The sequence below is a fragment of the Pezoporus flaviventris genome, unplaced genomic scaffold, assembly GCF_033815535.1.
Source record: "Pezoporus flaviventris isolate CSIRO_AGI_PZ_B2104156 unplaced genomic scaffold, CSIRO_AGI_Pfla_v1 ptg000036l, whole genome shotgun sequence".
NCBI classification, from domain to species: Eukaryota; Metazoa; Chordata; class Aves; order Psittaciformes; family Psittacidae; genus Pezoporus; species Pezoporus flaviventris.
In genome coordinates this window covers 45,080,621-45,107,245 of record NW_026892584.1, presented here as the reverse complement: position 1 = coordinate 45,107,245, position 26,625 = coordinate 45,080,621, and the positions used below count along the sequence as shown (strand labels likewise).

At 43.4% G+C, this 26,625-nt stretch overlaps 1 protein-coding gene across 2 annotated transcripts in view; it reads left to right on the top strand.

The window, feature by feature from the left end:
* The window catches only part of SYT16 (synaptotagmin 16), a 103,222-nt gene that overhangs the window by 28,320 nt on the left and 48,277 nt on the right, over positions 1 to 26,625 (top strand). Inside the window, exons 2-4 of one of the 2 annotated variants that reach the window (XM_061464212.1) lie at positions 1,989 to 2,062; positions 3,530 to 3,611; positions 20,588 to 20,756. The gene's annotated coding sequence lies outside the window, so the exon portion shown is untranslated. Of the gene's footprint in view, positions 1 to 1,988; positions 2,063 to 3,529; positions 3,612 to 20,587; positions 20,757 to 24,505; positions 24,774 to 26,625 lie in introns of those variants that run through there. The other variant, XM_061464213.1, reaches the window with a different exon arrangement.

The window sequence follows — 26,625 nt, the reverse complement described above, 5'->3', positions numbered from 1 at the left end:
TCCATACCACTTACCATTTTATTGCCCCTCCATTCCTGTGCTAATCCCATAATTACCTCTTTCTCTATCTGAAAAAGTGAAGTTTTTACTTGAGTAGAAGCTATTTCAGACCCCTCATTATCCAAGTTGCTTGTCCGTGTGAGTCTATTATAACCTTTTCAAGACTTCTGCACTGCATTGAAGAAATGGGAGTGCAGTATGGATTTGTCATGGCAAGGCTGTTTTTGTGGTCTTATTCACTAGTTTTCATAATATTTATCTGCCTTGTTACTGAATGCTGCACTATTTTCAAAGAACTGGTTGGACAGTCACTGAGATACCTTTCATAAGTGAAAATAGCTGAATTATGTCCTTCAGCTTCTTTACGGGTAACACTGCTGCAAAATTTGGCTTTCCTCTCTAGGCCTAGTGTCATGAGTGTTCCTTGTGTACCTTCAGCATCTCTGACCCCACAAGCTCTCAGGAAGGTGCCCTATTTCTGCAACACTTGAAAAAGAGTTGTAATTAAATTTTCATGCTGCTAGGAAGTTGCTTACCACAGTTGTTTTTTGGTCTGCCCTCCTATGATTCCACATTTAACTTGCCAGAAGTTCATGATCTTTTCTTCTTTTGCTCCTTTGAACATGATATTCACATTCTGAAGGATATTCATTTTCACCTTTTTGTCTTTACTGCCAGTAGTGGCCTTAATCTGCTGTTCAGCCCCAAACAACAAATTGATTTTTTTAGTCCTTTTAAAGTATTTTGAATGAATGATGTAAGTATCCTGATGCTTTCCTATAGTACCTGTACATGATCTCCTGGAAGTGTTTGCAGCTTTCCAGCTATTTCTTTTTACTGCTACACTGATTTTTATGTAGTTCTGCTTTTTCAGATCCAAGTTTATTGCTTAGATTTCTGTGGGTTTGGGTTTTTTTTCTTCTATAGGATGCTGAAGAATGTGTCATTGGGGATGAGCTGCTTTTCTATTACAGTTTTTTAAGTAGTTATTTATAATGTCAAAAAAATAGAGTGTTTTCATCATCCTGTCAAGATAGTTTCCCAGTCTGTGTGGGGTGGTTTCAAATTATTCCTGTTTTCTGTCTACATACCCAGTCTCCTGTAGTCTCATGGACCAGTGTTACAATCTGGTTGGTTTTAAACTGATCTTTATTTGTGCTTTTTTTTAACAAGTCACACCATTTGCCCACTGGCCTCACTTGCTCTCATATTCTCCTGCTTCTTGGATTTGGGGGTTACAGTTTCCCACTGGATTTTGTCTTCCCTTGAGCTTTGCTGTGTCCCCCTTATGTGAGTCCCTCCTCCTCTGCAACAGCATGGGGCTTGCTGCTGGAAGGTGGGAGGTGGTTGCAGTCTGTGTCTATGCACTCCTTGGCACAATGCTCTGAAGTTGGGGAATTGCCTCATCTTACCAACAAGCTGTCCTTTGTTGTAGGAAGCACCACTGTGCTGTTGAGTAACAGCCCAGGTAAACCTAGAGTTTACCTTGAGTACTGTGCACAGTGTTGGCCGCCTCACTCCCAAAAGGATATAGCAGAACTGGAAGAGGCAGTGAGGTCAACGGTGTGGACAGTGTGGATGTTTCTAGTGCTGGGCATGACTGATTGACAAAGACTCATAAACTGTGAAAAGAGACAAACTTTGGGGGATCATCAGATATACAGACTTATGTGAGTAGTAATGGGGAGGTGGGCAGGGACTGCTTTTCGCTACCCCACAAGGCCTGGAGGCTACCAGAGGAAGCCAGCTTGAGGAGGAACAGAAAGAGCTGGACCTTCATGCAGTGGGTGGTAGGTCTGCAGAGGTCTCTGCTGAAGAGATCTCTGGTGGGCACAAAAAGTGTACCTGAGTTCAGTGGGAAGCTAGTTAAGTACCTGGAAGAAAACAATTAACCATGTCAGGCTCAAAAATCCTTGGAAATGAATATGGTTGGAGGTGTGAAGGCTACTCAATGCACCTGTGGTGTTCTGCTTTTGCTTTTTCCTCAGCATCCACTTACGGCTATGGCTGGAGAGCAGGCTGCCTGCGGGAGAGGGATCCTTGCAGAGAAGAAAGGCTGCTGGTATGTTCTCATCTTGTGTTGAAGCTTTTGCTGTAGGTTTTGATATACATCTCTGATGTCCACCAGACCTTCACCTAATTGAGTAGATTGACCCTGACTCTTACACAGCAGCCAGTTAATCAAAGACTGACTAATCAGCTTGCTCAATGGTTGGCACCTTGCAGAAAGGCTGGATGTCACTGACATGCTACCTCTGCAAGCCAGTTTTATGCTCTGAGATTTGTAGCCAGTTAATTCTATTGAATTCTGTGGATTTACTGTAAACTTTAATTATTAGAAGCTCTGAAACATATTACAAGTTACTTTACTTAGATAGTTCAAGTGGGAATTTAAAACCTAGGTTCTGTAGATGCTTTAACTTGTCCTGGTTTAAACCCAGTCAGGTAACTCGTTCACTCACTCCCCCCCCTTCTTTCCCTCCCCCTACCCCCGGGGGGACGGACGGAGAGGAGAATCGAAAAGAATGCAACTCCCACGGGTTGAGATAAGAACAGTTTAGTAACTAAGGTATAACACAAATCACTACTGCTACCACCAATGATAATAATGATAAAGGAAATAACAAGGGAAGAGAATACAACACCTCAGCACCAGCCAACCGATAACTCACCACGCCCCCCCCCCCCCTCCCCCAGCCTGACCAAGCACCGACCCATACCTCCTCCAACCCTGCAGTCTCCCAGCCCTTCCGGCTCACTCCCAGTTACCCCCCAGCCCGGGCATGACGTGCTGTGGTGTGGAATACCTCTTTGGTCAGTTCAGGTCAGGTGTCCTGTCTCTGCTTCCTCCTGGCTTCCCCTCCTCCCTGGCAGAGCATGAGGCTCACAAAGTCCTTGGCCAAACCAAAACATCCTTGTTATCAGCTCTGCTCCTGAGCTGAAAGTCAAAACACTGCACTGCACCAGCTACCAAGGAGGAGAAACATGACTGCTACTGCTGAACCCAGGACAAAGTAATCACACTCGGAAGTTTTACCACACTATTAAAATTTAGCTGAAATCTCTCCCAGAAACTAAATACCTATGCTGAGCAATAGAGTCAAAACTTATTCTTTAGGGTTTAAAAGTAGTTTTATTCAAAGGTCTTAATTTTTATTTAGATAACTTCTGAAGTTAACATTTGACACTGCTGAAAACTGGAACTTGACACTTAAGCTGAGGTTCTCATTTACCATGCTGCAGCAGTTAATAATCATTCAATGATGTGAACTGCCATCTATTAGGATTTTCAAAGATGCACTGTGAAATAAGATAAAATTAAACAAAGCAGAATAAATGTGTACAAACCCTTATTTTTCTCACACAGCCAAACTCATTTGTGTTAGCGTGGTCTGTGCTGGTGCTGAAGCAAAGGTCAGCAAAGGGTTCTAGTCAGAGGCTGTGGCACTGTCCTGAGGGGAGCAAGTGCTGCTGGCATCCTTGTCAAGAATGACATGAGGGGTGACTTGGGTTTTTTTCTTTCTTCCAGCCAGGCCTATATATGAGCTCCCAGGTGGTCCTCTGAGCCCACTTCTGATGTCATTTTTCTGCAGGAAGGGGGTAAGTGGGCTGTACTTTGCTTGTTTTGTTGATGTTCAGTTTTATTATGATGCTCCAAAAAATCACATTTATTCCCTTTCTGGTAACAAATATTAAATCTCTGATTTGCCAGCATTAATACACTTAATTAAATAAACGAAATTGCCACGGAAAGTTATGTAGCCTGTCTCTTAATGTGCTACAACTTTCTTTTGGTTCATCTTCTCACCACCCTGAACCCTGGAGGCCCTCCGCTGACATTTTCCATTGCTTCTCACAATTGATTGACAAGTGAAGCCCAGATACCCCTCTCTGCTATGTTGTTTATGGTCCTTGGAGTCTGTATTGTAGAAGCTGCCTTCTTTGCTTGGCAGCTTCTCTTGTTCTTGTTTCTCTTAATGACTTTTGTGTCCTTTTTTGTCACTTCTATGATCTAAAGCATGTTTTTGTCACTGAAAGCACAACCTTTTTTTAGCCCTCCAGTCAAATCTTGAGCTGGACTACCCTTGCAACCATGTCTTTACTGATGGCAAATCCCTCCTGTACTTTTTGCTTGCACTGTTAGTCTCATAGCTATCTTTTAAGTGTTTGATTTTCTTTTCATTGCTGGTACATAGCTATATTGCATTCAGTGGAGTTGTACAGACTCTAAAAGTGTGATTCCCTGTGTTTTCTGGGGCATGGGCATTCCCCAATGCAACTGAGATTCTCTTTAGAGTAACTGAAAGGTTTTGAGGAGCATTGTTTTGCTGTCCCTTGTTAAAGTATTTATTCCCCCTTCCCCCCCCCCCATATTTACATCCAGACAAATCTTTGTTTCAGAGCATGGCTGGATCTGGGCTGGGTTGGCAACACAGCCCTGGCATCCTCCTTTCCCCTGTTTGTGGTGGTGCCCTCCAGGCAGATTCCAGGCTGTCATTCACAAGTGCTGAGCATGGACAGATGACAGTGCTTGTGCATGTCAAGTACTGTGAAAGTTTTGTGATAACATTCCTGGTGTTTTGAGCTCCTTATGGCATTTGTTCAGGCATTTCCAAATGGTTTTACTGTGTATCATGAGCAGCTGGACCTACAGTCTGATACTGTGGCTTATCAGTGTTGCTGGGATTAGTTTGTAGTGTTTGTACATGGCAAGTGTTTGAATTAGCTAAAGCCACTCTGGAGGCATCTTCCTCTTGTCAGTGTTCTCAATCAGTGCATGTGTTGCTGTTTGCTGATTTTTTTTTTTTTTTTTCCTTCCCGGGATATTTAGTTCTGTCTCCTTCATCTCTGTCAAGATAGCTGTTAGGTGGGTATTTTCCTCTCTGCCTCTCATCACTTCCCATCGTAGAGTGAATGCTATTGCCTGTATTCCAGGTCTGTTTCTCTCATCCGTCCGGCTACACTGCTTTAGCTTATGTGCTGACTTGGTATTTGCATTCTTGTTTTGGTTATTTTCATTGGCAGAGCCATTGCCTGTGGCTCTTTGCTTGCATTTTTTGAGATTTAGATCTGCTCTTCTCTATACTCTTGCTTGCAAACGGGGACTCATGTAACCCACAGGCTCTCTAGTTTGGTGTTTCCAAAGTATTATGTGGACTCAGTTGTGATTCGGAGAAGACTCCAGGAACAAGCTCGCCAACAGAGTTTCAAGTTGACAAGCAGGTATTCTTTATTGCGGCGCCGGGAGACACGGGGGAGAGCTCCTCCTAACGTGTGTCCCCGAATTGCTATACAGGTCATCCTTAGATGGTCACTGAGCATATTACATCATTTTCCAAAAAGTTTCCGGCATGCATACAAAACTGTGGTGGTCTTTAAGGGTCGTTTACTTTTCCCAACAAGCTTAATGAACATTACAGACATAGCAATCATCCTGGCCTTCTACTTATCAGCTAGTTTGACTGCTCTCATCCTGGACATCTGCTAGTCCGGGGTACTCCCTAGTAGATGCTTACACCAGTTTAATGGGTTTATTAACACCTCAAGCATAGCAATCATCCTGTCCTTTTACTTATCAGTTAGTTTATCTGTGCCCACCCTGGACATCTGCTAGTCCCAGATACTCCCCATCCCCAGGTCCTGTCCTTCTCTTTGGCTTTTCTCACACCTTTTGTACTGAGGTCCTGAGGGCCTGAAACTATGTCAACTACCTTCAAGCACCGCAGTTATTTTCCATTACAAAACCATCAAACTTAACATCACTTAGAACTGATTACATTTTGTACTTTTGTGCCTCCTTGTTTCAACATTTGTTTTCAATCACGCAGGACTAGGACTAAGTGTAAGTACAGGGAACGGGGCACCCACAGACATGCGGGCAGAACTGCCCCGGCCCTGTCCTGGTAGCCTGTCCCTGCAAATCTTCAAGGGATTGGTGCTTGCTCCTGAATTAGAAAGGGAGATTTCCCACTGGCTTAGCAGACAAGGCAAGTCTCCTGGGCAGTGTGTGAAAGCTGCTCAATCGGTTGGTTTCAGTGACTAGCCTGATAGAACTAGGCTTTGCTTTTCCCTTGTTGCTCTGCTGTGCCCTTGCATATTTTTAGTTCAGTGCCATGGCTGCCGCCTGCCTGCTCTGGGACCTCGTATGGCTGATCAGCATGATCACTCAGCCATGCATACTGGCATCACAGAGACGGAAGAGAGTCTGAAAAGAGCCCTGCTGAAAGCAAAGCATGTGTCTCCAACTGTGGCCTTTCACCAGGGCTCTCCCCATCCTATGCCTTTTGCCTGCAGCCATCATACAGCCCAGGAAACAAGACACTGCCAGATCCATGGGGAATCTGGTGTGGTAAGACTCATGTAAGTTAAGTGGCATGATGTTTACTCAATGAGTACTTTTCTCCCCTCTTGAGCTCTTTCTAAGTAGCTTTTATTTTGAAGATGCCAGCCTGGACTACTCTTCAGGGATCTGCCAGGTAGCAGCTTTTATAAACAAGATCATCAGAATGCCCTTTTTTGGGGGAAAAAAAGAGCTGCATTAGGAACACCTGCAGAAAATTGCCTCAGGGAGCAGTTTACCTTAGAGAGGCAAGATACTGCTGATAGTTGATTAGAGCCAATTTACAAAGAGCTGCAGGCAGTGGGGCCACAAGCCCTTTTGGTTGTGAGCAGCCAGGTCTGCAAGCCCCTGCTGAGTGGGTAGTGCTCCCTTCCTTCCCCCCATTTTCTGCCCACTTTTGCAGTGCTCTCTGATGTTTTGAACATTGTGAGCTGCTGGGTTCAGATGTGTGATTTTACTCTGCAGCCTTCTCATTCTGTTTTTGAGGACCACCAGGTATTTTAGAAACCGGAAACAAAATTTTGCATGGGTTAGTAAATTGCTGGGAAGAGCTCCAGTTTCTCTGCAAAGAGACCTTTTGTAGGCTGAGACAGTGGGGATGGATTTGCCCTGGGTGCTGGGGAAATGTAGCCCTTCTACTGGGAATCAAATCTGTGTCCAAAATGCACATTCAAAGCATCAGTTGTGTAGATAGTGAAAACAGGACATGATCTCACTGCAGGTGTAACAGAGCCTTCCTTAAAATATACTTTAAGGTTTGGATTTGTTTTTTTTTTTAACACCCCCCCCCCCCCCCCCCCCCCCGAAAAAAAATACCCAGGAGTTGAAGTCCATTCTCTACTATTTCTTATTTTTTCTTTTTATTCTTGCAATGAATTGTGTCTCTGTAAGAGGCAGTCTCCAAGACGAAATCTCTAAGGGTTCATGGCTGTGTAGTAGGTATATAACCTGGTATGCATTAGGATCAGTCCTGCGCTTGCTCCTTTGGCTGTAAGAACAGGTTTTATGTCTGTGTATACAAATCCCATCAGCAAGCATGGAGCTGCTGGTGCAGCTTTGCTCTTCCAGCCTGGGAGCCCATAGCAATGGAGCAGGGCCCCAGCTAGAGAGTGCGTAGAGCTGATCAAGAAAGGTAACGGCTGACTGAGGCCTGGCAAATGCTAGGAATAGACTGCTCCCTAGAGAGGAAACATTTTGGTTTAGACCGGATGCCTGCTGTGATTCTTACTTTACTTTTTCCACTCTTTTTCTCTGTAAACCTGTAGGAATCCAGGATGGAAAAAGTACATTTCTAAAGAAGATCCAAAATATTTATGACCAGAGTGTGAATTCGAGTAATAAATAGTATTTCGCTACAGGAGAGAAAAAAAATCACAGTTTCTTGATAACTGAGCTGTAATTTTTTTTTTTTTTTTTTAGGTAAATTCACTAACAGGATAATTGTTTGAATAAAGACCTGGCATTCATAAGGTGAGAGCAGTAGGAAAGGTACAGGTAAGGTAGTACTTTCTAAATAAACCCTAATGAAAGCAGCATAGGCTGCTTTTATCTTGTTTCTCTGACTAGCATTCCTTTAGTGGTTGTCACATGTTTACCAAAGAGCAGCCTTCCTTCTTCCTTAGGACTTTAAATCAACAAGTACATGCAGAGAAAAGAGCACGAGCACTGCTCCTGTGTTTGAAACTCAGGACTGTGATTCTCTTCAGCTTTGGCCAGCTTGTGTGAGCACTGTGGATCCGGAGGATTTAGCAACCTGTCCCACGAACAAAGGTTTCAAATGTGTAGCTTCTGAGAAAAGTGTTCCATTGCTGGTTTGACTTGTTTTTCCACTTTATGTAAGTGATTAGGTAAGTCTCCAGTTTTGAATGGTTTGTGGCTATTTGTTGATGAGAAAATAGCTTTCCTAGTTTGTTACTTTGGTGACAATTACAGTCTGAAAAGGAAATTATGTGTTACCAACACTTGTTACTTCGGATTTGTAGGCTTCTTTGGTTTTCTTGAAATACGGAGGTCTTGTAAATTGCAATAATGAAACAGGAGTTAGCCTTTTCTTTTGTTTTCTGCTTTGACAATGTGCTGTTTCCTGCTTTCAAATCAGATTTCACTGTGAAGCAATAGTAAGGCCATCATTCTGGATCCATAATGAGTAACACAAGTGCAGAGTATTTGCATTCCTGTCAAGCAGAGGGCACAGCTGATCAATATGCAAGAGAAACCATACTTGCATGTATTTGTGACTGGGGTAGGTTAAAAAAGGACCTGAATCTAACATGATATCTGTGGGAGAAAACTGATGGAGAGATCCAAAGAAAGCAGTAAGTAGACTCCATGGCTTGGCTCAGTGTGTCTGAAAACATCCAAGGAACACGATGCACTTTATTCTTATGGTCCTTTATGTCAAGTGTTTTTCAGAATGTGTGTGTGTATGGTCATGTGGGCTAGACTGGAACATCAGAGCTGCAGAAGTCCTTGAAATATGTGGAATCTATTTTAGTCTCCATTGCATCTGTTCTGGTTAACAGCTGCCTCTACCTGCAGCTCCACTTCTGACTCTTCATCTGGCTCTGAAGTGGCATGGCTCCCTATTTATTCCCAAGACCAGTCTGATGTCACAGCTTTTGCTTGAAAGAAACTCTGGATGTATGCTTTGAAACTTGTTAACGCAAATGAATCCTTTGAGGCAGTGTTGCGATCTGGAGAGGGCCCTTCTCACAGGTTTTATAGTGCTGGGATCCTGCCCTGCACATTTCCTTTTACAAAGGTTTTATGGAGGGTGTCTTGCATCATCAGCATTTATTTTCTCAGAGATCATTCCTGCTCCCCATTAGATTGGTGTCAGCTCTGCTTTTGATTTCCGTGCTTTTGATTTTCTGCACCCTGTAGCAACTGATATTTTGGGTATAAGTCCCAGGGTCCATTTTTTATTCAGTTTGGCTGAACTGCGATTAAGCAAGGATGAGGAATGCGTGGAATAGAAAGAAGGTGTGATAGAGGAAAGAATAAGATGGGACAGCACATATAGCAAGCCAGCTGTTCTCCTGGCCATTAAAACCAGCTCTGGTTCTTTCTTGCTTGTGCCTTTGGGACTTCTTTGCCTTTTCTGTATCACAGAGCCCTTGGTTTGCTGAGCAATGACTTCAGTTCACACCCTTCTCCATTGCAGCCCTAGTAACAAGTGAACTGGTTTGTTATACTGACGTGGATAGAGAAATGTTCATAGTGGCACGGTAGAAGGTGGCAGTGCTTGCTAAGCTCTTAACTCTATTAAATACATGACTCCAGAAATCACTGGCATTCTTTTCCCCAGGCATTTGTTTTAATGTCTGTTGATATTGTTACAACATATTTTCCATGGGTGTAGTTTGCTTGGTTGATACCAGAGGCCTAGAAATCTTCCACAATGCACTCTTTGTTTGAAGCCACACCCTGCTTTATGAGCAGCCTTCTTCCGCCTCCCGGGTCCCTTTTAAATACCAACAGTTCCCGCACCTTCTTCCTCAGGAGCTGGAGCCTGACCTTGCTAGCTAGCCCAGGTCTCAGGGAGCAGTTTGGTGGGGCAGCATCTCCTGTGGAGATGGCCTCCATACCAGCAAAAAAGCATCTAAGGGTCTTCTGCACCAGTTGGTGCAGTAGTGTGGGTTAGTCTGGCAGCAGATGACATGCATGGAATGAAGCTTGGTGTAGGGTCTGTGCCTTTGGGTTTCAGAGACTGGTGGGTTAGTGTCCTCTGGAATGCAGTAAAGAATGACCCAGGAGGTGAAAGAGAGCCTGAATGCCAGGGTTAAATCTGCTTTCAAATGCCCTGATTCCTTTTGGCAATTGCATGGAAAGGGCCATTTGGGGGTTGGAACTAGGTGATCTTAAAGTCCTTTCAAACTCTAACCATTTATCAATATCTATCAAATAATTTTTCAAAATCTAACATGATTTCAGATGATGCAGCACTGGAGGTTGTTAGGTGATAATTGGTGCTTTTTCATGGGTATGAATCTCATCCCAGCAAACAGAATTTCTTGTCTCAGGAGCAGCACATCTGTAGAAAATTCCTCTCTTGTCTGCTGTTCATGCCTCTTTTTGTGGCCCCTTGGTTGTGCTGAATGCCAGACTGATCGTCTGTCTTTGTGGCTGGGCTTAAATGCAGGAGCCAGAAACCTTTAGTGGAGCTGTAGAAAGGTTGGTCTTGTTTCTTCTTTAAAAAAAAAAAAAAAAAAAAATCAATTACTGGTTGTGCTTCCTAGGCAAAATTAGCCACCAAAGCTGCTCTTTTAGCACTGCCAGTTAGAAGGTTTAGAATAAAGCAGGTGTTCTATGCTGCATTTTGACAGCAGTCCTTGGTCTAAGAAGGTCCAGAAGGTTCATGGTTGCCCCACTTCTTTTTTTGGTCAGCAGTTTGCCTCTTATGTTGCCTGGATGTGTCTAATGGGATCTGAAAAGGGGAGCAGAGTGCCCTAAGAAGGCTCAAAACGTGTAGGCCAGTAGGTAGTGTATGTTACCAATATTGGAAACTACTTTTCTTTCAAAGGTCAGGGTTGAGGCATGGACCGTTGAGGGTCCTGGTGCCTGCGGGCGGCTGGTCTTCTCTCTGCCTGTTCTCTCTGCAGCCTGCCAGGCATCTGCTGAGCACTGTTGTGGAGCTGCTGAGCACATAAGCTAGCACATGGAGGAATGTGGGTTGTGGCCTCTTGCTGCCTCTTCATCACTTTCAGTAGCTATCAGGAGATGTCCGTGGCCTACAAGGATCCAACAAGTAACCGGTCAAGGAGGAGCCATGGTTGTGCTTGGAGGGTTCCCTGCTTTGTGTGGGCACATGGCCTGCTCTCCACAGATGGGAAATTGTCTAAGTATTAGGAGATTTGGTTTGATTAGCTGAAATCTCCTGTTGGCAGCACATTTCCAGTCCCTGGAGCAATGGAGATCAGACAGGTTGTCAAGGCAACGCACAGCCTTCAGTGGGAGGTTTACTGCTGCATCGTCCTTGGTCAATTGATGGAGTAGGGTTTATTTAGGTCTTTAGAAAAAGAAGCTGCTGTCCAGCCTTTTGCTGTGGTGAGTCATTCTGCCTTGGGTCAGATTGGTGGAACTAAGAACAAGGCTTTGTGGATGAGAAAAATACATACATGAGAGCTTAAAGATCGCAATTATATTCCTCTTTGAAGAGGTGAGAGCACTTCAGTTCTGAGTACAGGCAAGTTATTCTTCCTATCCCCACAAATAAGAAACAAGCAGCAACTAAGACCCTTCTTTCTCCTTCCTCTCCACCTCTTTCCTCTCTCTCCCAAATGTAAAATACTTGGTTTTGTTTGCTACAGGACTCTGTGCTTATTGTTGAATTCTTGACCCATAGCAGGGATTGTTCCAGTTTGAGCTTCTGTCACTGCTTCACTTGCTGCTCTCTGCTCCCTCCTCTGTTGCAGAAGGCTTGATAAATTCAGCTTATATAAGTTTTCATTTTATTGCATTATTACTCCTTTTACACCACCTGCAAGATGAAGAACTCATCGTGTCACCACTGTGAACATCACTGCAACAGTGGTGGTGTGCTCAAAGTCATTCTGTCTGTCATTGTCTGTTCATTGGTCTGGACTCAAAGTTGGACACTTGGCTGGGACATGGGAATCTGTCACTGTGAGTGTTCCCTGGTTTTACTGAGATAACATGGTTAAGCAAGTCGTATGCAGAGCTTTCTCTGAAATTTTGGAAGGGACCCTGTGCAGTGTTCCTGTATGCATGGTCAAGGAGGGACATGCTATTGTTTTGAGTGCAAAAACTTGATTTGCTAAGTTAGTAAAGGTTTCTTTAAAGTACTTCTGGCAGTGATAGGAAAGATATGCTACAAAGCCAACATGACCACACCTTGTGACTTCAAGGTGGTATATGGGAGATACAGTCACAGTCCCTGTTTTCGTTTCTCTTACTTTTGACATGAACGTGGGTTGTGCTCAGCAGTAGATGCCTTGTTAGTTTGGGAAGAAATCACTGTACAAGAAGAATGATGAAGCAGTCACTGCATGGCTTAACATGGGGAGCCAGGCTGGCATTTTTTGAACATGCAGGTGCTTCTCTTCTCTTGTGTGTGTGTGCTTCAGCTGGTATCATGCAGTGTGAGGAGAAGAGAAGGAATTAATAAATAAACCTAGACACTGCTTGCTAAGAGACAAATTCAGACCTTCTCTGTCACAAAATCAAGGCATGAGCTTTATAGACAGCAATTTGTATGTGAGAGGGGAAAAATTAAAAAGGATGGAGGAGCCTTTAAAAGTCTACATTGGCATCCTTACTTATTTACCCTTTTTGAGAGGTTGGCAGTTGATAGATGTGTCAGTGTGATGATGCACTGTTATCTTCTTTTCCCATCTCAAAATACTGCATTAGTGATGCCATGGCAACAAAGAAGTTGTCTTTAAGGAAAAGGAGAAAAAAAGAAGTGTGACTTCAGTGTTCAAGAAAGGTGGCAGACTGACAGCCCTAGTCTTCCTGTTCTACCAGTAAGGCAGTGGTGGTGTCAGCTATGACAAAGTGTATCCGATTATGAACTCTGTGTCATACTGTGACTGCAATCAAGCCTGGGACACGATCAAAGACAAACCTACTACAGTAAGAGCAGGCTGAAAGTTTCCTGAGAAAACATGCTCTTCTTAGACAATTAAATTCTGTTTAAATGCAGCTTTTTCTAGGAAATACATAATATTGAATAACCTTTCCTAGACCCATGTCCTTATTCAGGATAGAATTCCTCTCTGAGCAGAGCATGATGATGGTGAGAGAAACCAGCTGTCCCTTCCCACTGTGGTAGGTTTTCTGGAGGTCAGTTGGTCAACGGACATGTGAGAGGGAGAAGTTCAAGCCTCTGTCCTGCTTAATTCAGACTTGCATTTGATCACAGGTCTCATTTCTAACATGAGAGCCCTAAGCAGCAGGAGGCTGGCTTTCAGGGACTAGTTTCTTTCTCTCATTTAATCTTATCTAGGTGTTGTAGATAATTATCACCACAGCCTTTTTCTTGCTTTCCTATGTTTTAGGTGAAAACCAAGTTAGTCCTCTCACTGCTTTGTGTGGTGGCTGTTTTTACAATGCAAAACAGTTCCAGCATGCAAAACTGAGCATAGTGCAGAGATTAGAGTGAATACTGAGATAGAGAAAAAATGACAGAGCAAAGACTTGAGTGTGAGGGTGACTCATAGTTTATGGACTAGGAAAGTAATTTTCTGCCTGGTTCTAATTTTCTTCACTGCTCTGGAGAAGGACTGAAACAAACAATTGTGAAGGCTGTGGTTTTCAGTTTGATTATCTCAGCTGTTGGACCAACTCTGAGAACAATCCTGTCAGGGACCAGTGGCAGTACAGAAGCACCAAGGCGTGGATGGGTACCATGATGTTCTTTGTGCTGTACCCACTCAACCTCTTCAGCCTTGATGTGGAGAGGACCAGTTTTCAGTTTGTGAATGGCAATTCAAGTGCTGTGCCACTAAAATTCTCAGTCTCCCTGGCCATGTTAACTTCAGTGAATTTTAAATACCATGCTGAATTGGAGCCTTTTCTAAGATTATTACTAAGATTGACAATTAATTTCTGAATCACCCTTTAGAGGCCTAGATTGTTACTTGCATCACCTCTGTTAGACAGCATGAATGCTCTCCTCTCCATTAAGACACAACTCCGTTCTCTTCTTTCATCTGTACTTGTGGTGTGTGTGCTTACACATAGAGGAATGGGGTGAAAGACAGGACTCTTCTGGATGCCGAACATCAGGCATCATCATTAGCATACACTGTGTACTTGCTGTTTACTTGAACTAGTGCTCCACACTTGTCTGAAACACATCCAGCAAAACAAATAATTAATCTTTTCTAATTGGAAAATGGCTTTTGTTGAAAGCAGAATATTTCACAGAACCATATGTGCTTGGTTGCAGATGTTGTCAGGAGCACTGTTTAAGGCCAGGGTGGGATTTCTCCTGCTGGGAAAACAGTGCTGCTGCACTGTATACAGCAAGATACATAGCAGCCTTTGTAAAGTGGAAAATCTGGCCTCAAAGAAAACCTTGAACTTGGGTTTCCTCATTGCTAGCTTATGGCTCTCACAGGGGAGCTGCTGGATGCTCCAGAGTTTGCCAAGTGTTTCTGGCTTGGTCATTTATCTATAGCAGGTTGTCAGCAAAGTCCAGACTGCATCCTGAGAACTCAGGTCTGTCCCATTTCTCAGGTGAGTGCCCTGGCTTAATGCCACTGCCTCCTTGTCCCTTGTTGTGCCCGATGTACCTTCTCATGAACTCAGTGCTGCCAGGACGTGTTCAGCACCTCTACTGGATAGCGTCCCCAAGAAGAATCAGACTTTATGGGCATAAATGCCAGTTCTGTGGCTTTCAGGTGACCCAAAGTGACTGAGGAGATGCCCAAAGGCCTGCAGCTGTTGCCGTGGTGTTATCTCTAGGAATGTGCTGTAGATGGTCTACCTGGGACCCTCAGCCTTGCTGCAAAAAGTGAGGTATTTCTAGATAGTGAAGTGCCTGTGTACATGGATAGAACTTTTCTTGATTGTTCTTTCAAGTCTTGCTTCCACCATTTTGGGTTGTGTCTGTGCCATGGCCTCTCTTCTGTAGAGTAGTCATGTTAGCATTTTCCTGCTTCACAGAGTGGCTGGTGGGATAAACACGGCAAAACATGTAAGGTGTTTAGGGACTGTGGTTATGTGGGTCATAGGAGAAAGAAGAATGAAGTTGCTGTACTGTCTTTGAAACCTTTGAAATTGCATGCCTATGTCATAGGTCACAAGGACAGCTTAAATCTTTAAAAGTTAATAAAAATATATTCAAGTCAAAAGTGCCTTTTGGTCCTTCACATTCCTTCTATAAAAGGACTAGAGAACTTCCTCATTCTTGGTATCTGTAAATCAGCACATAAAAATAAAGCTTCTATGCAGGACAAGTCCACCTGCCTTGGATGGGAATTTTACTCTTCTGCCATAGCACTGAATGTGGTCTGATTGTGTTTCTGATAATGTATTTGTGGATCACCTTGAGAAGAAGAGGAGGAGTTATACAACTGTTCCCTCACAATGCTGTTAGGAAGGGTCAGGCTTTGTCTTGTTTGAAATAGATACCAGGAGGGAGCTGCAATCCTGTGAAAACACACATTTATTTCTGAAGAGTCTGTATATTGTGTGTGTGGTGCACATGGATAGAATTGCCACCTGTCCAAGGCTGATAACGCTAAGTAGTGGTCATGCACTCCTTATTCTAGCAGCTTGCCGTATGAAGAATTGGTGCCTACAGCTTCCTTTGGTCTGAATTTATGAAATGCTATGTGCAGTGAGTTGCTTCACCCTTTGTAGCACTTTCTGAGTTTGCATGGATTCTTTGGAGGTTTTGCTATAATGGAAGCAGTGTTAGCTGTAGCTCATGAAACCTCTTTACCTTTTTTCTGTCTTTTTCTGATCCCTCTCACAAAGATCCCATTAGTTATCCTATTCCTTTAGTAATCCACATATGGCACTGTTTTCCTTTATAACCTTGGCCTCAGACTGTGAGTGGGCAAAGTGATACCCACACGTTTTGGGCACCGAGTAGAGGAAGTGACTGAGAAACCTTCTTGCTGTTTCCATTGCACATAGCAGGGAACTCGTCCTTGCAGTGGGGCTGCTGTCATCGTTTCACCCCACATAACTTTCCTCCAGTAGCTGCTGAGCCTTGTTAAGCACAAGGCTTGTTACAAATGGATTCCTGAGCTTTGCTGCACTGTGATACTGCTGATAGGGATGAGGATATGTAGGTATGCAAGTAGGTGGAACCTTTCTAATACATCGTAAGAGTAATAATAATAATAATGTGCACTTCTACTGCCTTGCAGCTTTCTCTAGATCTTCTGCCCACACATCAGCCTACTTGGTTCACAATGCAGTGTGCGTGCTAGACAATTAGTGGTTGATAATGAAAAATGTCATGGGAGCCAGCAGGAAAATCATAGCTTACTCCAAATATATAATGAAATGTAATTAGCACAGACAGTAAAACAGACAATTTATGGTTTTTTTTGTAATTAAAAAGTACCAGTAAATATCCCTTTTGCAGGAAGCTTTGTATCAAATGGAATTAAAGAGCTATTGTCTGGAATGGGATTTTATGCAAAATTTAACCCATGCAGAGCTGAATGGATTAAGGTTTTGTTAACTGCAGACTGCCCAAGTGAATCTACTGTGGCACTTCTTGTATTTGTTCTCCTTGTTCTGGTCTGTCTGGATGGGCCAAGTCTGCCAGCAGAATTGCTATGAAACCTCCTGCAGGCCAATTACCCAGCCATTGTCAATGCATGTAAAGGTGTGGCCAACACTTCCCTCCTGCTCTTCCAGATGGATTCTTCCCTGAAGTCATCCTGTAGTGTAGAGGTAGCTTTGAGGGAGAGGATGGACCAGAAACAGCACTGTGATATCTTTCCTAGCTTGGAGCCATTCACAATGCACCTCTTGTTTGTTCTTAAGCAGTGTATGCAAAGCAGTGTGTGCAGTTTTGCATGCCGTCAACCTGCCAGGAGCACAAACACTTTTTCTTGGCTTGCACTCTCACCTGGGCAAAAGAATGTGTGAACCCACTGTGGTATTCCACAAAGGTGTCTGTGGCATCAATTCCTTTATTTAAAACCGGGTGATTTGGAGAGTCCTGGCTGAATGGACTGTTCTTACCCCAAGGCATGTGGTGGACAGCTCCTTCCCTGGACTTGGGTGCCCAGGGTTTGAACCAGCAGTTGAATGCCTCAGTAAATTTTCTCTTCTTGCCCTCAGTCTGTCATCTATTGCTGTAAGGCTGAACACTCCAGCAGTGCTGTAGCACAAGTGATGTGTGTGCATTTCTGCTGCTCATCCTCTCCCAGGCCCAGACATTCCACCACACACCAAACAGAGCTCTACTCCAGATCAGTTTGACAATAATTTCCCAGGTGTAGTCTTAGCCTAGAGTTTCAGGTCTGCAGAGAAAGCCCTCCAGCTGAGGGTTGACAGAGCTGTCTAAGTGGTCCGGACTGTATGCAGGTGCAGCATGTTTTCCTCTTGATGATGGAGGAGCAGATTGTCCACAAGTCTCCTATCACAGAGGAAAATGAGCTTCCAGCTGGAGTCAAGTGCACAGACTGTAACGTTTCTACCCACATATATGAGACAGTGCTCGGGTGCAAAATCGCAGCCCTCCCTCGGAGTCACTGTGGCACAAACCTCTAATATCTGGCACAGATAACATGGGGGAGAGAAGAGGAAACTTCTTAAAGCTGTGGGACAGGATGCACCTTGTGCTGCAGAACTCTCAGCTACCTCTTTACAGTTAGGCAGCCTGTCTTTAGGAAAGGGACTCTGTGGTTTGCTATGGGAGCGGGAGGTGTCAGTTCCTGCCAGAACTGTGGTGGTCTTTCTGGGGCACCTTTCCTCTGCTTGGTGCCTACAGGGAAGGGGAGGAGCGGTGCAGGGATCTCAGCCCTTGTTAGTAGCTGGCTGATAGTCTGTGCTGTTCAGGATGTCTGGGGGGTGAGGTGGGGGAATGGTCTGTGCAGTCCCTTCTTACCTATGCTTCCAAAGCCTCTTCCTCTGTGCAGACACAGTTGATAGTGTTTGGCTTTGACAGCTTCCTCCCAGAAGCTGCTGCTGCAACTTTTATGAGCAATGACACGAGATGCCTTTTACAGCTCTGTCCCAGAGTAGAGGAAGCCTGAAGGGTCATCCCAGGTCCTATGCCACTGCACTACAACTTTCTTGTTCCTCTGTAGCTGACTAGGAAACAAGAATAGGTGGACAGTAATGCTGTTGTGCTGATCTGAGATCCTTTAGAGCAAGTGAATAGCAGCTTATAACTTGTCTCCAAATTTTACTTTCAGGCTGCCTAGTCTAGTCAAGGGTCTGCATTTTCTTCTGGAATTTTTCAAGGTACTGTGCATGTCTGTTAGAGAAAGGGGCACTTTGAGGATTTCTGCAGCTGGGGGTCATGTGGCATATCGGAGCATGTGCTGGACAGTTTGTGTTTGAAAATATTGGGGGCTTGTTTGTGCCCTGTCTGAGAAGTGGAAACCCTCAACATCTCCTTGGGCTCAGAGCTGAGATTTTATCAAAGGGCTTAACAAATAGTAACAGCAGTGTCTGCCACCCCTCTACATCACACTCTTGGTAATGAAATTACTCACATAGAGCCTTCAAACTGTGATTGTCAGTTTGCTACATACCTGCTCCAATTTCATGCACACACACTCACATGCACACACACTTGCAAGCTGAGATGTGGTGATCCTGAGTGGTTTTTGTATGTAAGATAGAGCATAATCCTTTTTCCTACATACGCCATGCTCAAGAAAAGGAGGGGTCAGTGATGGGACCCAACTAGGCTTTCATGTATATTCTGGCATTATGGCTACTTTGATTTATGCTCAGCTCCTTTGATTTTTACTTGGCTTCAGCAGCCAGTTAATGGTGACTTCAGCAGCTGAAAATAGCCAGAGTAGATGTATCACTCAGCCACTCTCATGTTCCCAGCTCTGCTCCCAGGGTTGAGGTGTGAAGTGAAGATAGGTCTGGTATGTGCCTGCCAAATTATCCAGGGAAGCAGTGGCACTGATCTTCAGTGCTGTCAGGGAGACCTACTGTCTTTATGGGCTGCTTAGTGCTGGTGTGACATAAAAGGGACACAGAAGTAATTGCCAGAGAAGTGTCTGTGCCCATGCAGAAGAGAGAAAAGGAAATGTAGACTTGATCTTGTTGTCATTTAAGCTGCTGTAATTCAGTGCATACTTCATTTCCTTCCTTAGGCTGGAGTGACCAAGATCAGAGCCACCTCCAGAGTTTGTGTAAGCCATGTTCCTCTGGGTTCAGTCCTAAACACTTGTCTGACTTGTATGTGGATTGCAGCTATGCACTGGTGATTTTTGTTTCCAGCTGAGGCAATTGAGGCATGTTGGCTTGTATTAATTTAGGGGTTTTTAATCCCCTAGATGACAGTCCTGCTATGCAATAGCAAGGTTGTAACTAAAGCCAGTGTAGCTCTTCTTACCTAAATCTTTTGCTGAGTCAAGTCTTGTAAACTCCCAGTGGGATGTTTCACAGGCAAGGCTGACTCTGTTTACATCTCATCCCATGAGCTCATCTTGTCTGTAAGCTGCAGCTTTGCAATAACAGGCATCCCTGGTGTGCCACTGATGCTGCTGATGTTTCATTTTTTATAGGGTCTTTGACTTGAATTGAACAACTGAACTTCACCCCTTCCTGGTGAAGTAAGTACCAGGAAAACAAGCCTTTTTCTTTTTAGATGGCACTTACAGTTTTTGATGTGTGTGCCCTTGTCATCCACATCAGATGATGTATGTAGTGTTTGTCCTTTGTTTTGGCATTTTGATATGTGTGAGAGAGGTGAAATGGCTTTAAAAGCTTTTTCCTGGCGCCTGTGGTTTGTTGCAGACCCAGTGGTACAGGCAGAACATGATAAATTGAAATAAGATTGTTTCTCTGCAGTTTGACATAGGGATCATTTAGATGCGTAGTACTAGGTTGTCAGCTGGTGCAAAACCACTGTGCTCATTATGTGGCCAAACCTGACACCAAAGGAGCTAAACTGAGCTGGAGTCTGGTCTTTTGCAGCAAAGAATGGTAATCGTGTAGTACAGTAATGTACTTCTTACTTAAGGGTAAAGCAACAGTTGAAAGAGGATCATAGGCTATACATTAACCTGGTTCTTAGTAAATGTACTGAAGTTCATGAGCGCCTTTATAGTGTAATCTGGTGGTTTAAAAGAAAATGCAAAAATTGCAAAGGAGGTGTTGGGGTCTTTTGACCCCTAAGTTGCTCCCCTCTCGCAGCAGCCTCTGAGAATTTACCACAAGCTGTGCAGAAATGGTTTATGACCAACTGCTGTTTCTTGGCTGATTCTTGTTGCACTTCAGAGTGTCTCTCTTGAGGCTGGTGGAATTCTGCATTGTTATGAAAGGTTATTAAAATCAGAGCCTTTCTTGGAGTTCATCATGTGACAGAAACGAAGACCTTGATCAGAACCAAGTTTGGTGTGTAGTGTACATTACATTTACCACAATACCTCCCGTAAGTGAGCCCAATGCGGATGGTGGCACCAGAAAGTTTAATGCATTTAATGCAAGTCAAAGTTCTGCTGAATTTCAGTGCCGTTTCTTCTGTGGAAGGGATGGGGAATCAGAGCTGTGGATACAGATGTGGTTAAACCACAACTTTCTCAGGACAATTTTCCCACTTGTGCTGATGTTTTCTTTCCTGAGACAGCTGGGGTTTTACCTGCCGTTGGAGTCTTCATTATCCTCCCTGCAGTCCTCTTCCACTTCATCAACAAGAAGCTCTGCTTTGAAAAGGGAGATGAGCTTCCATGCATGGGGCAAGAAGGAAGAAGAAAACACTACAAAGAAAAGTCCAGAGTTCAAGAGGGCTTTGGTAGGTATCACAGTATTATATTGTGTTTGATGTACAGACTCGAAGCTTTGACTACTGGGAGAACAGAGATAAACCCATTTTCTGTGTCTTGGGTTATTTGTGTGGAAAACAGCAGGGTTTTGGATAGACTATACTAACCTCCAAAACTTGATAAAATGGATATACAGTTGCTACCATGCTCCCATTATCTTTGTTGTGTGAAGTAATATCTTGAAAAATGGAGGGCAACAGTGGGTAAAAAGCACACTCCCCACTCTCTCTGTTGTGGGGGTGTTTTGTTAATCTAGTGAAGAGCAAAATGTGAGCAATTCTGAGTAACAACACTACCTTTCTGCTCATGAAAGATATGCCTGTCCTAGTTTTCTTGTAGTAGCTATTACATGTTCTTTCATGTGTTTGTTTTTATCTGGAAACGTTATGTCTTGGGTAAGTCCTGGAGTCAAAATAACTGGGAGTTTTACTGTGTTACAAAAGTAACATTTTAAAGTTTCTCAGCCATCAAAAATGCATCCATTCTGATAATAGTGGTAACTAGGAATTTGGTGATTTCATGGTACATTTGTTTGTAAATTTGCATGTTAAAAGCGTATAATCATGGTAATAATCAGCCAAGAGGAGGCCTCAGAAGCCTCCCAATTAAAAGGTCTATTCTCAGAGATTCCATCTTAAAGCTAATTGTACAAAGACACGACCGCAAAGTTGTGGAGCCCCTGGAGATTTTCTTGTTGTACATTTTGCCTTGTACACAGAGCTCAGCATGCTTTTGGAAAGGGCGTGAACTCATCATACCTTAAAAGTCCAGGATTTATGGGAAGTTGAAGGCTTGGATGCCATATGTAATAGGAATTCAGTGAGACTGGCTGCTTCTTGCTAAATGCATTAGTAAGCCTGGGACAGGCACCAGAAAGTTAAAAGTACTTGAAATTGTTTCCTTCTCCATTGAAAGTCCCAACTTTAATGTTTCTAAACAAAGACTATGGAGTTTTTTTAATAAGTTTCCTTCTTCGATATTATTTTTAAGTCTTTCTTCCCTTCTCTTCGCCTCTCATCAAGTGGTGTAAAAATGTGGCTTTTATTTCAGTTTTTAAGATGACACATCTCCCAGGAGTGTGTGGGTGTTGACATTCTAGGGAGCTGTCACAGGCTATCGTGTAAACATGTATTTGCAATGCTTTTTAAAATGTGAATTATTAATAAACAGGGTGGCTGGCTTTTTTTGTGTTTTGTTCCTTCCAAATTTTGAAGGACAAAAAATTGCTTCCCTGCTGACACACTCGGTGGCAATTTTCATTTCAGACTAAATCTTATGTCTGAGTAATAAACCTTTGAAAACATGGGTTTATAATGGAAACACTAATTCAACTTTAACTACAGCTGTGCCATACAAGCAAAATACCACACACATTAATGAGGTGCTAAATCTGATACGGCAGAGGAATGTGTTGTAATCATTAATTACAATGGAAGCTTAAAGTTGGAGCCTGTTTTTTCCATTCAAACAAAATCAGCTTGGTGAGTTGGAGCTAAGAGCTATTTAAAAATATCACCTCTATATTTAGTTTGAATTTCACCATAGCATTTAGATACTTGTAAGGCCAATATGGGATATGCATGCAGGAAATGCTAATTCTTTTAAAGGACAGCAGCATGAGAGAATATATTAAACCTTGGGCTAATGTAGTGTGTCACATGGCAAATGTAGAAACCTGGAGCCTGAGCTTGGGCTGGGAAGCCAGGAAAGGCTGTTTCTAGCATTGCGGTTGCTTGGTGAAGGAGACTTCCCAAAACGAGTGTTGACTTCTCAGAGTTTGTTTCAAATTCAGAATCTGACTTTGCTTGGTAGAAAGAAGAAGGATGGGAGCGTTTGTAATGTGTAACTTATGTTAGTGTTCACCTTTTGTCTTCTCAACTTATTCTGGTGAGCTGCATTTGTTACAAGGAGATCCTGATTCTAAAGACTCTGCTGTTCTTTAACATGTAATCCACTAATGATTGCTCTTTCCAGTCCTAAGCTCTCACAGGGAAATCTTTTTGGTTCTCCACATCTGGAGATCAATGAAGAGTGGTTAGAATGTGTCTGTCTAAGTAGGAGAGAAAAGCCATTTTGCATTTTGATTCCTCTGGCATGACTATACCATCTGCAGTAGGATAAACCTGAGTTTGCAACAGCATATGCGCATGAACGCTGTAGCCTGAGAAGGTGTGTATGGGTTCAGTGCATGAGATGTTTCTTTTGTCCTTGGATCTAGTTGAGTTTTGAGTTATCTACTGACAAAAATGAATGTTGGTATAGAAACATAAGCATCTGTCTGCACTTTACAGGTACACAGGCTGACATTTAGAAAATGTACTGTAAAATGTCAAAGTTTGTTGTTGGTTTTGTGTTTCTGTGTAGAGCTTGACCTCAGAACGAGGCAAGTGATAGAATGCAATAGGTGCTTCGCTTGTCATGGCTCTAAGATACAACTGACTGGTTTGTTCCTAATTTAATTTTAATTGCACAGTTTGTGTCCTTATGCAAGGAACAGGATAGATAAAGAAAAAATCTTTGTGAAAGTGAGGAATTAATTGAAAACCTTTCAGGAGACTCCAGGACAAAGCGTCTTAATTACTGGGGCACAATGGATAACATTTTTTATACTTGAAGCTTTTGTGGATCCTGTTCTTGACTGCTTCATTGACCTTAGTAATGAGCCCATCACTTGTGCAAGGATGTGCTGCCTTGGTTACCTCTCACTCAGCTGCAGGAGTGCATTCACTGGCGGGGGGGGCTGGAGCTCATCTGGACACAGCCAGCCTGTATTTAGGATGGTCTTGGCACTGCAAGCGAATGCTCAGAACAAGCTGTGGAACCTGATAGAGAACATGCTAAATATGTAACCAATAGCACAGAGTTAACTTCATGCGTATCAAGCTTGCTTGCTTGGCTATGCCCAAGCATGTGCAGAAGAAAGTGATGGTGGCATGAAGCAGTCCTGACACAGCTGGAGTGATGTAGAGCCTTTATGTAGGTCATGTGCAGAATTCCTTACTGAGGAAAAGATTAATCATCAGACCTTTGGCCTTAATATAGTCAGCTGGAGTGGATCCTCACAGCATTTGTAACCTTTCAGGTGGTGTGAGAGTGTGTGTGGGTGAAATTTCCCCTTGGAGCATCCCCCCCAAGCAAGGAAGGAGGACCTTCCCTTGAGCAGAGGTCTGACAAATGTCAGTGGGGTCTCGTATGAGACATTGTGATGCTGTAGCATGAATTTCAGGACTAAGAGGTGGTGATGGTGTTCTTGCATGCAGTGCTGCTGAGCCCTTTGCTTCAGAAGTTCGTGGATGAAATGAACTTCACAGAAACATGACAGTGCTGGGAAAACCCTTGTGTAAAGAGCTGTATCTACCTGTGTGTTTCAGTGCAGTGACTTGAAAAGGGCCTTTTTTGTTCACTACTGTAATCTTTTTATAATGATGTGACCTGAGACTGGGAAAGAAGTTGTAGTTTCCTGACTGTGCTTTATACAGAAATATTCCAATTGTGCTATGCCTTGAACACTTGTTGTGATATTAAGGATGTACTCCTGATATGTGGACTCAGCTTAAACATCATGAGGTTTGAAGAAACATTTTTTTCCATTTTTTCCTTCTGTCTTACAGCCTTGAGGATACTTTCAGTTCATGTTCTCAAGCTGTTCAACACAGCCACTGCTCTAGCCTCTAGGGCTAGCAGCACAGTCAAATAAATGGAGATGCAGCTCTTTTATAAACCACTCATCTCCTGTAGCTGATATTTTAAGGAAAGCATCAACACCTATAACACTCAGCAAAGGCAGGAATGTTATCATGGACGTTGACCTTGCTTTGCGCGTGCAGCCCTGGGCCCAGTCAGGCACCAAGGACCATCATGTGCAGTGTGCGGGATCATAAAAATGCCAGCAGAGGCTTAGCTTCATGTTTAGAAACCAGTAATGTGGGTGAGTGTGACAGTACCAGTCTGGAGTGCACAGTAGACTGTCTTCTTCCGACAGCACGGTAAGGAATGTCCTTTTCCAAAGAAATGCAATTGTGGTTGTTCTTTGTAACCCTGTTGCTGAGTATCCAGTAGTTCCATTGTCCTTGGTGAGGTGTGGGTTGGAAATGAGTATGGGGTTATTTATACCACCTACTTGAGGCATGTGTCTCAGCCATGGTGTTAGGTTCCTTGATCTGCCAGTGGCAAGAGGGAGAGAAGGCCTTGAAAAAGAAATTTCTCAGTGCCCAAATGAAGCTGCTCTTCTAAATTGCTTTTTTTCTTAATTGCTTGTATAGAGGCTTGTAGGAATAGTGGCTGGACATGAAACAGTGTGACTGTTGCCACTGATGTCTACCCTAGATACTAGAGAACCTGGTTTGCAACAAGGCTAAATTAAATGAAGGGGAAAAGGTGAGGGAGCAGTTCTTAAGTCGGTAGGGACAGCTGTACACTCAGATTTACAGCTCTGAATTCTTTTAAACCATTGGAAACCAGGTCTGGCTTTCCCAGTGACCTCTTAGCCTCCCAGCATGTCAGGTTGGACTGATGGTTTGACTTAGCAGAAGTGAAAGGAGATGGGAGCTATACATTTAGCCATGTGTGTACACATGGATAACCAGGAATGAATAATTATCCACTGCATTTGCTACTTATGGCTGTGGATCCCAAAAAGCGCTGTCTGCACTGCTTGATGGTGGTCCATACAGAGCAATTTCCATAGACTCTGTAACTCTGTAATGGAGTGTGTGTGGGGGAAGAAGGAGTAACAGTAACTGGGTGACTTCTCAGAATGTTTCTAAAACATGTTCATTGTGTTAAACAGCTAGACATGCTCTGCACTGCTGATTTCCATGCAAGTAATTGCTCCAATTGATCCTAGCTTGTTGAGTTGCTGCAGACTGGGTAGCATGGTTGCAGGCAGGGTGGAGAGTCAATCTACTGGGTCTGCTCTTTGCAACAGCTTGACAGCACAGGTGGGTGGGTTTGAGTGGTGGTGTAACTTGGTGTTTTCCAGCCTTTTGAACTTGTGATTTCCTTTTGGTTCTTCTGTCTTCAATTAGATGAATGACAGCAGCTCAGTTACAGAATGTGCTGTGATTTCTGACTCTGGGTTTTTTTCTTTCATTCTCTTAATACAGTAATTACAGATGCTTCTTACTCCTTTACCTTGAAAGAGCACAGTTGCCACTACTAACATCAGTTTTCTAATACTCCAATGATCTGTGACTTTCTTGATGCCCCTTTTGAAACCCCCTGTTTGAGAAGTACAAATAATTAAAGTTATTCATTGTTGCTTTTTGTAAGACCACTTGGTACAGAACTTTTAGGTTTTTGAACCTATGGTAACAAGTGGCTCTTTAAACACAAAGGACCTTGTTTTGATTTGGAGGATGTGACTGGCTTCAGTGGGGTGACTCTGGACTTAACACCAGTGCTGAAGCAGAATCTGGCTCTCTGGTACATCCAGGCCAAAGATTATGGTCAATTATCCCTTAAGATTTTGGTGGTGTTCCAGGCAAGGTTGGACAGAGCCTTGGGTGACATGGTTTAGAGTGAGGTGTCCCTGCCCATGGCAGGGGGTTGGAACTAGGTGATCTTAAGGTGCTTTCCAACCCTAACTATTGTATGATTCTATAAGTTTTATGAAAGTATTTTGGTGGCAGTAGTATCTATCTGTGCAGTCACAGATTGCCTGTTTTGTGAGTATACTGAAATGAGCACGCTTCTGAGTTCAGGGGGTTTTACAGTCTAAGCGAAAACAAAGCTGGGAAGTGGTCAGTATAGGGAATTGCATTCAGCTCCTCAGCCCTGTTACTGGTGTAGCTTTTTTTTTGGTTTTCTTTTTTTTTTGTTTGTTTTTTTTGCAAAAGG